The following is a 13,875-nucleotide window of genomic DNA, read 5'->3' as shown; positions in this document are numbered from 1 at the left end:
ATTCTGTTCATTTTGTCAAAATGTTACACAAGTAACCACATTACAACCATCAACTAAAACAAAACTAACTTTTATTAACATAAAACAAAATAAAATTAAAACCATAGGAATGGTTCATGCTGGTATTACAAGGGCCAGCGGCTCACTTCAAAATCCACATTAATTGAAATTCACAAAACCTAAAGCAATCTTTCAATTTAAACTTAAACTTAGGTTTGCTGTAAAAACTGACGAGATATTTTCTCGCCAAAAGAAACTAAAAGGGAGATTCAACACACTCCCCCAGGATGAACAATTGAAATGTTCAGCAAAATTCAAATATTTAACTTTTTTTTTTAAACATAATAACAATCAAACGAATTAACATACTTACAAACTTGGTGTAAACTTCAAATGAATAACAGCTACTAAAATATATAACAGTCTGAATTAGACATGAAATAACAAAGTTCAATTTAAAAGTAAACAGAAATGACATTTTTATGCGGAAGATTTTTTTTTTTTACTGAGTCACTGACTCAATGTCAAGTTCTAAATTATACAGTAATTGTACAGGTCTCCTCATAACGCTTGAAGGCGTTCGAACAGCACAAGATCTAACTTTTGAGTCTCTGCCGAAAAAAAGGTCTTTAACAACTCGTATTTTCCACATGTGTTTTGGAACCTTGTCTTCATGAACTATAACCACGTCTCCAATTTTGAATTTTGTCGGAGTATCTATTGGAACGATGCGATTTGCAGATCGAAGTTCCAGTAAGTACTCCGTTCTCCAACGCTTCCAGAAATGGTTTAAAATTTGATCTCTGTATCTCAATAATTTCGTGAGGGTCTTTTTGTTGGATTTTGGTTCTGCTACAGAAGGAATATCAGGAAAGAAATTTGGGCGCTTGCCTATCAGAAAATGAGAAGGAGTTAGGGGAAATGGCTCGTTAATTTCATCATACACGTAAGTTAAAGGTCTTCCATTTATAACAGCTTCGATCTCAGTGAGAGTGGTTTGAATCTCTTCATAGCTCAAGCAAGATCTTCCTAAAACTTTCTTCAAGGGCGTTTTGACAGAACGCACCATACGCTCCCAAAACCCACCCCACCAGCTGGCTCTAGGTACAATAAATTTCCACACAATTCGGTTTTTAGTAAAATACTGTTGAACCTCAGCTTTGGAAATCTTACTCCAAATCTCCTTCAGTAAACTATCAGTTTTAATAAAGGTCTTGGCATTATCACTGTATACAATTTTACAGAGTCCTCTACGTGAAACAAATCTTTTGAAAGCTAAGATGAAGGTTTCAGTGCTGAGGTCAGATGCTACTTCCAGATGAACAGCTCTAGTAACTCCACAGGTGAAGAGCACAATGTAAGCTTTTCCGGGCCCGATTTAGTTTTGATAAAAATAGGGCCGGCGAAATCAACAGCACAGGTCTCAAATGGGGGTGATTCAATTATCCTATCCTTCGGTAAAGGAGCAATTTCTTCTTTGCCAGGTCTAACTTTAAATCTTTTGCAAATAATGCAAGATTTCAGCACAGATTTAACATATTTCCTTCCTTTGATGATGTAATATGTTTCTCGAAGATGCGCTAAGGTTGTGGCTACTCCATAATGATAAACTTTTTCATAGACCTGAAGAATTAGCAGTTTGGTGAATTGTTCCCCGCCCGGGAGTATCCAAGGATTTTTTTCCCTTAGAGGCAGATCAGATAAGCGAAGTCTTCCCGATAAATATAATAAACCATCTTCATCCAATTTAGGGTTTAAATTGTATAAAGGAGAATTTTTATTGATAGGTTCTTCCCGTTTCAGGTCTTCAATCTCAAGAGTGAACACAGTTTGTTGAGTTAACTTTAACCAATATTTTTCCGATTTTGTAATTTTTGCAGTAGTAAGCTCACCTGACAGCTTAGTCTTTTTCTTATTAATGTTATTAAGGAATCTGAAAATCCAAGCGGTGATGTTGTATACACGATTAAGTTTACTAAATTTTCCTAAATCCAGCAATGGTTCTGTAAGTAATTTAACATTGCAGGAAAGCTGAATAGAATTTAATTTGGACCTCTTTTCAATCAAATAATCATTATTGCTGGGAAGAATGTCATGCTTCGGCCACCTTTCTTTAGGCATTGATAACCAATCTGGACCTTCAAACCATAATGTATTTTCTACAAGACTAGTTAAACTTTCCCCTCTGGTCAACAAATCTCCAGGCTTGGCTTTCCCTGGAGTAAAATTCCAAATTCTGGGGTTAGTCAAAGACTGTATTTCTTCTACCCTATTTGCCACAAATGGCTTCCAGTTTATCGGTGAACCCTTTATCCAATGTAGCGCGACAATGGAATCTGACCAAATATGGACATCTAAAACATGAGAACTAAAAACAGTTTTTAAATATTTGCACATCCTAGCAGCTATTATCGCACCCATAAGTTCGAGGCGAGAGATTGTCAAACGTTTTATAGGGGAAACCCTACATTTTGCCCAAACAAGACTGGTCCGAATTTCATTATCATTTTTGGCACATCGAAAATATGCAACAGCACCATAAGCCTTAGGACTTGCATCAGAAAAAATGTGAAGTTCTATGGTATCAAAATTTTCTAAACCCCCCGGAAAATATTTACGAGGTATCTCAAACTTGGGTAAATGATCAATTTCTGAACACCAACTTTCCCACTCGTATTTTAGATCATTAGGTAAGTTTTCGTCCCATCCTATACCTCGCTGCCAAGTTTCTTGCAACAAACTTTTCATCCTAACAGTAAATGGTAAAAGAATTCCAAGAGGAACAAATATCTTTAGAACAGTTTTCAAAACAACGCGTTTTGAAGGATTGATTTTACAATCCTCGCGAAAGTCTGGAACGTCAAAATGCAAGCTATCAGAATTGGTATTCCATAATAAACCCAAGATCTTTAAGGTATCATTACGAAGTTCAGCTGTTTCACACATTCCCTTTTCTTCCCACATTTTTCGAAGTTTTACGGAATTAGTAATAAATTTCCGCAAATTCATTCCAGCTTCTTTAAAAATATCTGAAGCTGTCGATGATATGTAATACACTTCTTTATCAGATTTCGCACCAGATATCAAATCATCTACATAAATGGATGAATCCAAAATATTAACTACTTGGGGATTATTTTCATATTTTTTAATATGATGCTTGATCGTAGAAGCCAAAATAAAGGGGGAACAGCTTACCCCAAAAGCCGCCCTCAAAAATCTCATAAATTTTAATTCACCCCTTTCGTTACTAAACCATATAAATTTCAGGTAATTCCTGTCCTCTTCCGCAATTCCAATTTGCAAAAAAGCCTTTTCTAAATCGGCGCAAAATGCAACATTATGTTTCCTAAAACTAAGTATTATATCAAGAACGTTTGGATTAAGATTAGGTCCGGGGAATAAACAATCATTCAAAAAATTTAAATGTTTCTCTTTTGAAGAAACATCAAACACCATTCTAACTTTAGAGGTTACCTTATCCTCTCTTACTACTGGTCTATGAGGCATGAAATAACTATTTTCGATTTTTGAATCAGAACATGGTTCTATAACCCCATTACGTTCCTGTTCCAAAACAATAGCTTTATAACTATCAAATAAATTAATGTCCTTTTCAAGTTTTCTACTTAAATCGTCAAAGCGATTTCTTGCAATTCTGAAATTATTCGCAACTTTAGACTTATCTTCCTTCCATAATAAAGAAGTTTCGTATCTGTTATTTACAAACTTTAAGTTAGATTCAAATTTATCAATTATTTCCTTTTCTACTTCTGAAACATTTTCCCTAGATTGCATAATCCCGAGTGATTCCAATTCCCACAAAAATCTTAAGCTTTCGAGCTCATTATCAGGGCTTAGCTTGCTACTTACGACTGAGAAACTACAAACAGATTTTCTTTCCCCTTTCATTGACCCATCCTCTACAAAACCGCAAAGCGAGTACCCCAACAAACTATCACACAGAAAGAGTGATTTTGTTAACTTTTCAACCGGTCCATAACAGATTTGGTAAAAATAATCCGCACCAATTAATAACTCGATTTGAGAACCACCTACGTTATCACAACTCGAAAACTTGTATGACACTAGTTTAGTCATAACTTCTTTGCTAAGTGGTGGGGAGTGAATACTAACACTCGAAATCACATCTGTTACTAACGCTTCAATATGAATACAACGCGATTTATCATCTACATGAGATAACTTCAACTCAACGACTTCAAAATTTTTAATTTGCGGTTTAAAAGCTCCAAATGAAAATATCTGAAGTCTTTCTTGCCTTAAAACTGGAGGGTTTAATTCTGAAATTAAATTTTCTGTGACATAAGTTTTTTGACTTCCCGTGTCATAAAGAATTAAAGACAATTTAGAATTCGAATCAGATTCCACCTTCACGCATGAAGTTTGCAAAATTACTTCTTTAGTATTTACATTAGTAATATTTTTCCGACAATGAGAAACTGAAGCAATAATTGATTCTCCCCCAGTATCTCTGTTTACATTTGCGGGTTTGAAAGTTTTATTGGTACAAATTGATGTGTGATGAAAGTTACCATTGCATATTTTGCAGCTCTCAGTTTTAAATTTGCAATTTGAGGATAGGTGATATTTACGAAAACAAACATAACATCGCCCAGTCTTCCGCAATTTTTCACGTTTGTCAGAAATAGGCTTCGACTTGCATGATTTCGAATCATGTTCTGTTGAATCGCAAAATATACAAACACTTTTTGAATTTGTAGTTAATGTAGAAGTCGTGGGAATATCCCATTTGTAATTACTAGTCTGCTGTTTATTTTTTTCTTTTTTACTACTTGAAGAATATTTTTCAGAATTCTGCAGATGAATTGTTGCTTCACGAGATTGAACTTCATTTTTTATAAATGTTAGAAGTTCATCGATGTCTATATCTGTCATACTTGACCGTTTACGATTGAAATCCAGGGCCATTTCAGTTGGAATTAATTTCAATAAAATAGGTGCAAGCAAGTGTCCGTAACTACCGGATGTAACACCGAGGGAGTTTAAATTTCGAATTTGAACTTCAACATTATCATAAAGTTCCCTTCAGTCCCTTATGTGATAGGAATTTTTCACTGGTTTTAAATTTAACAGCTTACTCATATGCGCATTAATGACTAAATCATTTCTACCATATCTGTTTTTCAACAAATTTACAGCTGATTTGTAATTTTCTGCCGTAAGTGAAAATCCAGCAACAGCATTATAAGCGCTGCCACCAAGTAGAGACTTCAAATATGAAAATTTGTCGATAGGAGATAAACTTTTGTTTTTATCAATGGCATTAGAAAATTGGCCCCAAAATTCCAACCAGCAACTGCTGTACCCATAAAACTTATGTATGGTAAGTTTAGGAAGTTTCATACAACGCTCAATTTTGAAGGATTGAGAATTACTTTCATCTTTCGAGATTGATGACTCAAACAATTCCTTTTGACTTTCAGCAGCACGTTCATTTAAAAACTTAGTAATCTTGTACCGAAATTCTATTATTCTTTTGCTATAATGTTCAGAAGTTTCTATTTCATTTTCAAATTCTGACTCGGCAGTCAGATCTTGGATATCCGAATTTAATTTTTTCAAGCAGTCGTACTTTTCATTTAATTGGTCTTTATAAATACTTAAAAGATCAATTTTCTGCTCTGCTGCGATTTCCTCACTTTCTAGTGCTGTATCTATTTTGTTACACAGTTTTGAAGTCTGTGTTCTTAAACCTCCGCGTTTCTTCTTTAGGATTTCTAATGTACTTGTCATTTTCATTCAATGCAATATTTACAACAGGTATAATAATAAACTGAGCTTACCTGTGTAAATTTCAAGACTTTTCAGATTCAGTTGATCACAATATCAAATCCTGTCACGGACGCCAATAAAAGAACTCAGCAGTTCCACTTTTTGCAGGTTTGAAAATTCTTCGTAATTCTGTTCATTTTGTCAAAATGTTACACAAGTAACCACATTACAACCATCAACTAAAACAAAACTAACTTTTATTAACATAAAACAAAATAAAATTAAAACCATAGGAATGGTTCATGCTGGTATTACAAGGGCCAGCGGCTCCCTTCAAAATCCACATTAATTGAAATTCACAAAACCTAAAGCAATCTTTCAATTTAAACTTAAACTTAGGTTTGCTGTAAAAACTGACGAGATATTTTCTCGCCAAAAGAAACTAAAAGGGAGATTCAACAGTCTGAGTCAAAGACTTAAAATTTCCAAGAGTCGGAGTCAGTCCATTTCCCCCTCCATGTCTAAATTTTAATCAAAGCTACGGAGTTAGAGTTTTAAGTTCGGGATCTATATTGATTTTCAGTCCAGCTGTAGGCGCTAATGCTATTGGGTTTGAACTGTTCAAATTTGGGCGAAAAGTTCTTCAAATCAAAAAATGAAATATGGGAATAAGGTTTCCTCGACCAGATCTTTTGAACATAAAAAATTTTGTTTGAATCTGACTGTTCACTCAAAAGTTATTTGGATGTGGGGGGACAGACAGACCGACGGAGCGACAGACATTTTCCCCCATCTCAATACCCTACTTTCTAGTTTTTAATTTTTCAATATTTTTAAAATTACTTTATTTATTTTTGACTTTTTTTTCGCGATATTTTTAAGACATTTAAGGTTTTTTTCAAAAGTGTCAACTACTAGTTCAGTGTCTTTACCTTAAATGTTCACCTTAATAGTGGTTTTACATGTTCAATTTTATTGCAAATAATATATATATATATATTTTCTTTTGCTTTGCAGTTTTGAACTTTGGGGTGAATGAGAACGTTTTCTAAGAATTAGAGTGAACGTACACATTTGCACATGGTATGTAATTTTCTTTTTTAAATTATGGTATGATTAGAGATGTAAAATTTCCGGAAATTTTGAAGTAGTGGAAAAAAACCGGTAAACTGGAAAAATTGGAAAAAATGGAAAAATTGACTTTTTTATGAATAAAAATATGGTTTCTTAATAGCTCTGTGTTTATTGGAACATATAAAGGATTAAGCATTGAAAAATATATGCAATCCACACATCCTCTTTTTCTGATTGACAGAAATACACATAAAGGTAAGTTAAATTAGAAGAAAAAAAAAACTTTTTTGTTTTGTGACTGAGAGCTTTCTTGGTCAAACACCAGAAATAAGTCGTCGTTCAACCAATAATATTGGGTAAGATGTGTCTCATCATAACAATATACATTTTCTGTTTTAGATTGCCTTTAAAACTTAAAATAATAATTGTAATTTTTGACTTTTTCAAACATGATGGATAGCATTCGTAAAATACACTGCCAGCTCAGTCATTCCATCCAAGGACTGCAGTTTCAAGCTTTTTATCACTCATCAGCCCGGAATAGGAAGTAATTCAGCAGAAGGCGGAAAACCTCTTATAGGAGACAAGAGCGTCGAACAAACTGGTAGCTAATGTAGAATTAGCACACCAGACGAGTGACCGCAGAAATAGTGCGGTTCAACTCAAAGATTGAAGGCAAAGCTAGGTATTTTGCAGTAAGTTACCGCCTTAAGCCAGGGCTAAGGCTGGCGGTGTATTTTATCAGGGTGGCGACAGATCAGGGAGATCAGGGAAAAGTCAGGGAACTTTATTAATCAGGGAAAAGTCAGGGAAATATCAGGGAACTTTGAAAAAATAACAAAAAATCAGGGAAAATTGATTTTATGAAGAAAAAAAATTTTTTTACTTTACAAAAATAAGTAGTCTAATTCCCTATGCATTTTCCGCCAATTATCTGTTCAAAAAAAAAGTGAAATTAATGAAGTGCGATTATACACTGCCGCATATTTGTGCGACTTTTTTCCTCAACGTCAAAGTATTGAATCTTACTTATTAACCACAGGATGAACTTCCTAAGATTGCTTCTGTGTCTGTTAAGTTGTTCATTTTACCTTGCTTGAAATTTCCTTTTACGCTTTCAATGCTACGTAAAATAAACAATCATACAGGCAAAGAGGAAGCCTTCATTAATGCCTTAGCTCCTTTGCCTTTATTCCATTGTCTCGAAGTAATTAGCGTACTGTAATCACGATTTCAGGAAGAAATCTTTGGTTTTTGAATTAATACTATAAAAGCTTAAATGTTATTACTTCTTCGCGTTTTTAATTTAATTGCTATAGTTGAACTTTCAATAAAAAAAACTTTGTTTTTTGCCGTTATACTATTTGTTGATATAATGCCGCTATACTATTTGTTGCAGATTATAAAGGTTTTCTTTTCTTCAGACTTAAGAGATTCTTTAATGTTATAACCAAGTTGTATTCTTCTTTTATATATTTTGAAATTAACTAATTGCTTTTTTTCCCTTGCATTTCAAAGTTGTTTGTTACAAAAGCAATCGAAGATTTTTTTCGTTACATACTGTAATCATTTGAAATAGAGTTAACTTGTGTACTTAAGTAAATATCTTTATTTTTTTATTGTTAAAATGCTGTATTCATTCATTAAAACCTATGTTCTTGATTAGAGAAAAGCTCCCTATGAATGGATATCAAATAATTTCATCTGTTTTGCATAAATATGTCAATTAGTTACATAAGAATAACTACATTACTTCTATTCTTTCACTATTACTTGTTATTCGTGCAACAATTATTATACTGTTTGAAAACTTAGTTCAAAATAATTTCAATTACTTTTTAGTTCTATCATAAATACACATATGTTTTTAAGAGTAATTTTAATAGTTTCTTAAAATTCTTATGCTAAATGGTTTCTGGAAGTAAAGTATTTTTTTTTTTTTTAATTTTCTATAATCTTTCCATTGTAGAAAAATTTAATATACTGTTTTGTAGTTCCCCCCCCCCCCCCCAAATTTACTTTTTATGTATTTTTTTAAAACTATTTTATTAAAAAAGGAGCATCTTTTTAAAATATATCTTTAGTTCAACAACTTTACACAACTTAAAACATTTAAAATACTACATTTTATACAGACATACAATGGATTTCAAGTAGAGCAGAGAAAGAAAACCATTATCATTGGCAACGTAAATCAGGGAAATTTGATGAACTTAATCAGGAAAATCAGGGAAAAGTCAGGGAACTTTTTTCCACAGTTCCTGTCGCCACCCTGTTTATGTCTTTCTGCCTTAACCGTGGCTTAGGGCGGTAACTTACTGCAAAATGATTGATATTGTTTGAAAAAAAATTAAGTATGATTTCCCTTCCTTGCAGTGTAACTTTACATTCTGAAAGTGAAAGCAATTGAGTTATGATTTTTTCCAATCCAGTCTAAGTCCAAACCAAAACTAAATTGGTTTTTCTTTTTTTTCCAGCAGAAACCCAAAATTAACAGCATAATGTTTTCTAAAGCTGAACCAAAACTTAAACTGGAGTTTCAGTTAACTATACGGCCGTGAAAAGCACAATAGTAAAAGTAGTCATGCCTGCACTTTTGAACAAAACTTAGTTATTATTACCAAATTGTTCTTTGTTTCGAATTAATGTTTTACGGTAATTTGAACAAGAATTTTTTTTTTTTTTTTTGAAAAATTCTGAAAAAAAAAGAAGAAAAAAGACATCTGAATCAAATATATGAAAGAGCCAAATTTTAAAACACAATATCTCAGCTTGAGCTCAACTGCATATTCCAGTTTTGTGTTTAGCACGGCAGTATACAGGGTGCGGCAAAAAAAAAAAAGAAACTCGGACAAAGTTTGCATCATCGAATGGAACTAAAGTAATTTCATTTTAATGGTTGTCTTTATTTATTTTTTCCTCTCACTTTATTAGAAAATAATTTACAATATTGTTACAAATCCTGTAAATAGTAATTATTGTAGTAACGTAACCTGTAAATAGTTTCCCGTAATGAATATACAACCCCTTTTCATTCGGCTAAAGTATACGATCCCCTATTTTCTTTTCTTTTCATTGATAAAATTTGATAACGGTCTACGCATTTCGAGAAGAGGTAAGAATGTTGTGGAAAATTCTTCGATGTTTATAAAAGCGTTCTGCGTGATAAACAGGAGAGTTTCGATTGAGAATTTGTACTGAGAGTGTGTATTAGCTCTGTTTATAGCGAAGCATTTCGCTGTGTTGTTTTCGTATTTGGAAGTAAATACGTGTGTAACCGTTGAGTTTACGGTGTTGAGTGATATTTGCTTAATTGCTGATGATTATTTTAGCAGTTGTTAACGATTTCTCCTGTACATAGTGTAAATAAAGCTCCTGTGTTTTTATCAAGAACTGTGTCTTAATTTCAAGAAAGTGGAAGTCGCACCGAATCCGTTACAATTTGGCGCCCAACGTGGGGCTTCTTCTGGACTTTCTTGGAGTAAGTGTGACTTTGGACATTTTTTTCATAAAGACTTTGAATTTATAGACTTTGTTTTTATGGTGATTACTCGGGCAATGGATGACCAATTAAAACAACTTCTGGAAGCAATTAATGTTGCGAAAAGCGACTTGGCCGAAAGTTTGGCGGCTAATCAAGAACAATTAAAAAATGATATGGCGGCTAATCAAGAACAATTAAAAAATGATATGGCGGCTAATCAAGAACAATTAAAAAGTGATTTGACTGCAAGTTTTACTGCAAATCAAGAACAATTAAAAAATGACATTGCGGCTAATCAAGAACAATTGAAAAGTGATTTAATGGTACTGAAAAATGATTTAGCTTCTAACCATGAGGAAATTAAAAACGACCTTACTTCGGTAAAGACTGTGATGGAAAATAAATTTAATGAGATAGAGCATCGAGTTGATGCTTTTGAAGAAAAATTTGAAACAGTAGAAAACCGTATCGCAACAGTTGAAAACCATGTGGATGAGAAAATTAAAATCATGGAAAGAAGATTGGCGATCGCGGAAAGCAGCTCTGTACAGTTTGGCGCTCCCACATCGGTTGTTCGACCGTCCATTAAACTTGCCACATTTGATGGGAAAACTTCGTGACAGGTATACAAAACTCAATTCATGATAGTGGCGGAAGCGAACGGATGGGACTCTGCTACCAAGGCCTGCCATCTTGCAGCTAAGGCCCCTACAGTGGAGGAGCCGACGCATCCGCCATTTTGGAGCAAACTTGATCCAGTGCTTCGTAGCGATCGCATTGCTGCTGATGTTTCCCTTTCTTTAGCATGTGTTAAATTGAGTCAAATGGGCGGTTGTTCGGCTGTTAATTGTGTAAACAGCTCGAAAAAAGGATTTCAGCTCTTCAGATTTCCAGCAGATGCAGAAAGAAAAAAGAAATGGATAAATAATAGCCCGTGAAGTGACTGGCAACCTAGAAACGACGCCAACTGTTTCCAAAATTTCGCCAATGCTCACCTTCGCTCTCCGACTCTCTCGTTCCCTGTTTGGCGAAGGATTGCCAAAAAAGGTAGCTTTCCCTGTTGTACGCTTGCTCCAAAATGGCGGATGCGTCGGCCTCTCCAGTTATAGGGGCTCTACTTGCAGCATCCCTGAGAGGTGACGCAGCGGACATTCTTCAGACCCTTCCGGACAGCCAGCGCCTGGATTTCGCCGCCCTCACATCTGCGTTGGAGCTTCGCTTCGGTGAGAAGTGCCAGAAAGATTTCAGCCGACTCCAGTTGAAGTCCCGTTTCCAGAAAACCGGGGAAACCCTGCAAGAGCTAGCGGCGGACGTCGAGAGATTGTCTCATCTTGCTTTTTGCGACTGTCCTGCGGATGTTCGAGACAACCTGGCACTCAACTACTACATCGACGGGGTTCGAGATCCGGAAATCCAGAAAGCTCTACGGATGGCGGATGTCAAAGACCTGAATTCTGCTGTTGTGTATGCGATGAGATACGAGGCCGCCCAAGAAGCAACCCGTGTGGATCGCCATCTAATCCGGACTCAGGAAGCTGATGAGTCTGATTCCAGGTCGTCCTACCTCGCTGAACTTGAGAAACAACTCGGTGACTTGACAAGACATCTGAGCAGCATAACAGCCCAAAAGAAACAAGAGCAGAAGTGCTGGAAATGCGGTAGTGAAGGACACCTGCGAAGGAGTTGTCCGGCTCGTCAAGCTACGCGAGGGAAGGAAATCACCACCACCGGAGCTCTACAGATTTCCTCTTCTAGTAGTGGCAGTGATGGACTTTTCATTTACGCACATGTAAATGGGAACCCCTGCAGACTGATTGTCGACACTGGAGCCAATGTGACAATCATTAGGACAGATATGGCTCGTGAATTTGGATTGAAACTGCTGTGGATTTCGCCACGCGTAAGTCTCCAGACTGTGACAGGTGACAAAATCGAGATTGACGGTAAAGTAGACTTGGAAATAGTGTTTGGGAATGCCACCTACCATCATACGGCATTCGTCGCTAATATCACGGACCCCTTCATTCTCGGATTGGACTTTTTGAAGAAATATGACTTCACTCTCGACTTCAAGACTAATGAGCTGCACTCGATGAGAGAAGACATAGCCGTTTTCCCTGCAGAAAGTGATGTAAAATCCGCTCATCAAATAATAGCCCAAACAGATTTATCGATTCCCTCAAGGTCAGAATCATTAATACCTGGCTCCATTGAAGAAACCAATAGTTTTCGATTTGGACTCATTGAATACCCTAACCTAAGCAATAGCCTAAAAGGAGTGCTGGTAGCATCTACGCTTGTGGACCTTTCTAAGGATGTAATTCCTGTGAGAGTCGCCAACGTGAGTGAAAGGCCAAGGAATATCCGAAAAGGTGAAGTGTTGGCAACTTGTACTCCAGTAAACTGCATCATTAGAAGAATCAATTACCCCGAGACTGTGTCTTCCGAGTCCTTGACATCGAAGTTAATTGGGAGTGATGTGGGCCGGACGAATTTAACGCAGCATAGGATTTACACTGGAGAACACCCCCCTATTAAACAGCATCCAAGACGACTACCGTTCGCTAAGAAGGAAGAGGTTGAAACCCTCCTGAAAGAGATGAAGGAAAATGATGTAATCGAACCCTCATCCAGTCCTTGGGCCTCTCCCATCGTCTTGGTCCGAAAGAAAGATGGCTCCACCAGATTTTGTGTCGATTACCGACGGCTGAATGAAATCACCAAGAAAGACAGTTACCCTCTTCCACGGATAGACGACACCTTGGACACTCTTTCCGGACACAAGTGGTTTTCGACTTTGGACTTGAAGAGCGGCTACTGGCAGGTTGAGATACACCCTGATGACCGAGAGAAGACAGCGTTTACAACTGGACAAGGCTTATGGCAGTTTAAAGTGATGCCCTTCGGCCTCTGCAATGCACCAGCTACGTTCCAGCGTCTTATGGAGACAGTTTTAAGAGGACTTTCCTACGAATCCTGTCTGGTCTACTTAGACGATATCATCATCGTGGGACGCAGTTTCGAAGAACATCTGGCAAATCTTAGGAAGGTGCTGCAAAAGCTTAAGGAAGCCAATCTGAAGTTAAGCCGGTCCAAATGTAATTTGTTCCGCCGGGAAGTGAACTACCTTGGTCACATCATCTCTTCTGAGGATGTACAAACCGATCCAGAAAAGGTATCCGCGGTCAAGAGTTGGAGTCGTCCCGAAAACATCCATCAGCTGCGAAGTTTCCTGGGGCTCTGCACGTACTACAGGAAGTTTGTAAAGGGTTTTTCCAACATTGCACGACCTTTGCATAAGCTGACGGAGAGCAAGCAAAAGTTTGAATGGTCCAAAGAATGCGAAGATGCATTTCTACGACTGAAGGAGGCTTTAACATCAACACCTATCCTCGCCTATCCTCAGCCTGAAAAATCCTTCATCCTGGACACTGATGCGAGCAACGAGGGCATCGGAGCTGTTTTATCCCAAGAAATTGACGGCAATGAACAGGTCATCGCTTACTGGAGCAAATGCTTATCAAAGTCGGAGCGAAATTACTGCGTCACCAGAAAGGAGT

At 36.4% G+C, this 13,875-nt stretch overlaps 1 protein-coding gene across 1 annotated transcript in view; it reads left to right on the top strand.

Annotated features, from left to right (window-relative positions):
* Nucleotides 1-13,875, top strand: part of LOC129230774 (mucin-17-like) — a 506,717-nt gene that overhangs the window by 112,902 nt on the left and 379,940 nt on the right. The window contains exon 2 of the mRNA XM_054865195.1: nt 6,775-6,840. The gene's annotated coding sequence lies outside the window, so the exon portion shown is untranslated. The remainder of the gene's footprint in view (nt 1-6,774; nt 6,841-13,875) is intronic.

This window comes from Uloborus diversus, chromosome 1 (assembly GCF_026930045.1).
Source record: "Uloborus diversus isolate 005 chromosome 1, Udiv.v.3.1, whole genome shotgun sequence".
NCBI classification, from domain to species: Eukaryota; Metazoa; Arthropoda; class Arachnida; order Araneae; family Uloboridae; genus Uloborus; species Uloborus diversus.
The sequence above is the reverse complement of the archived record's forward strand: the minus strand, read 5'-3'. Positions and strand labels throughout refer to the sequence as shown.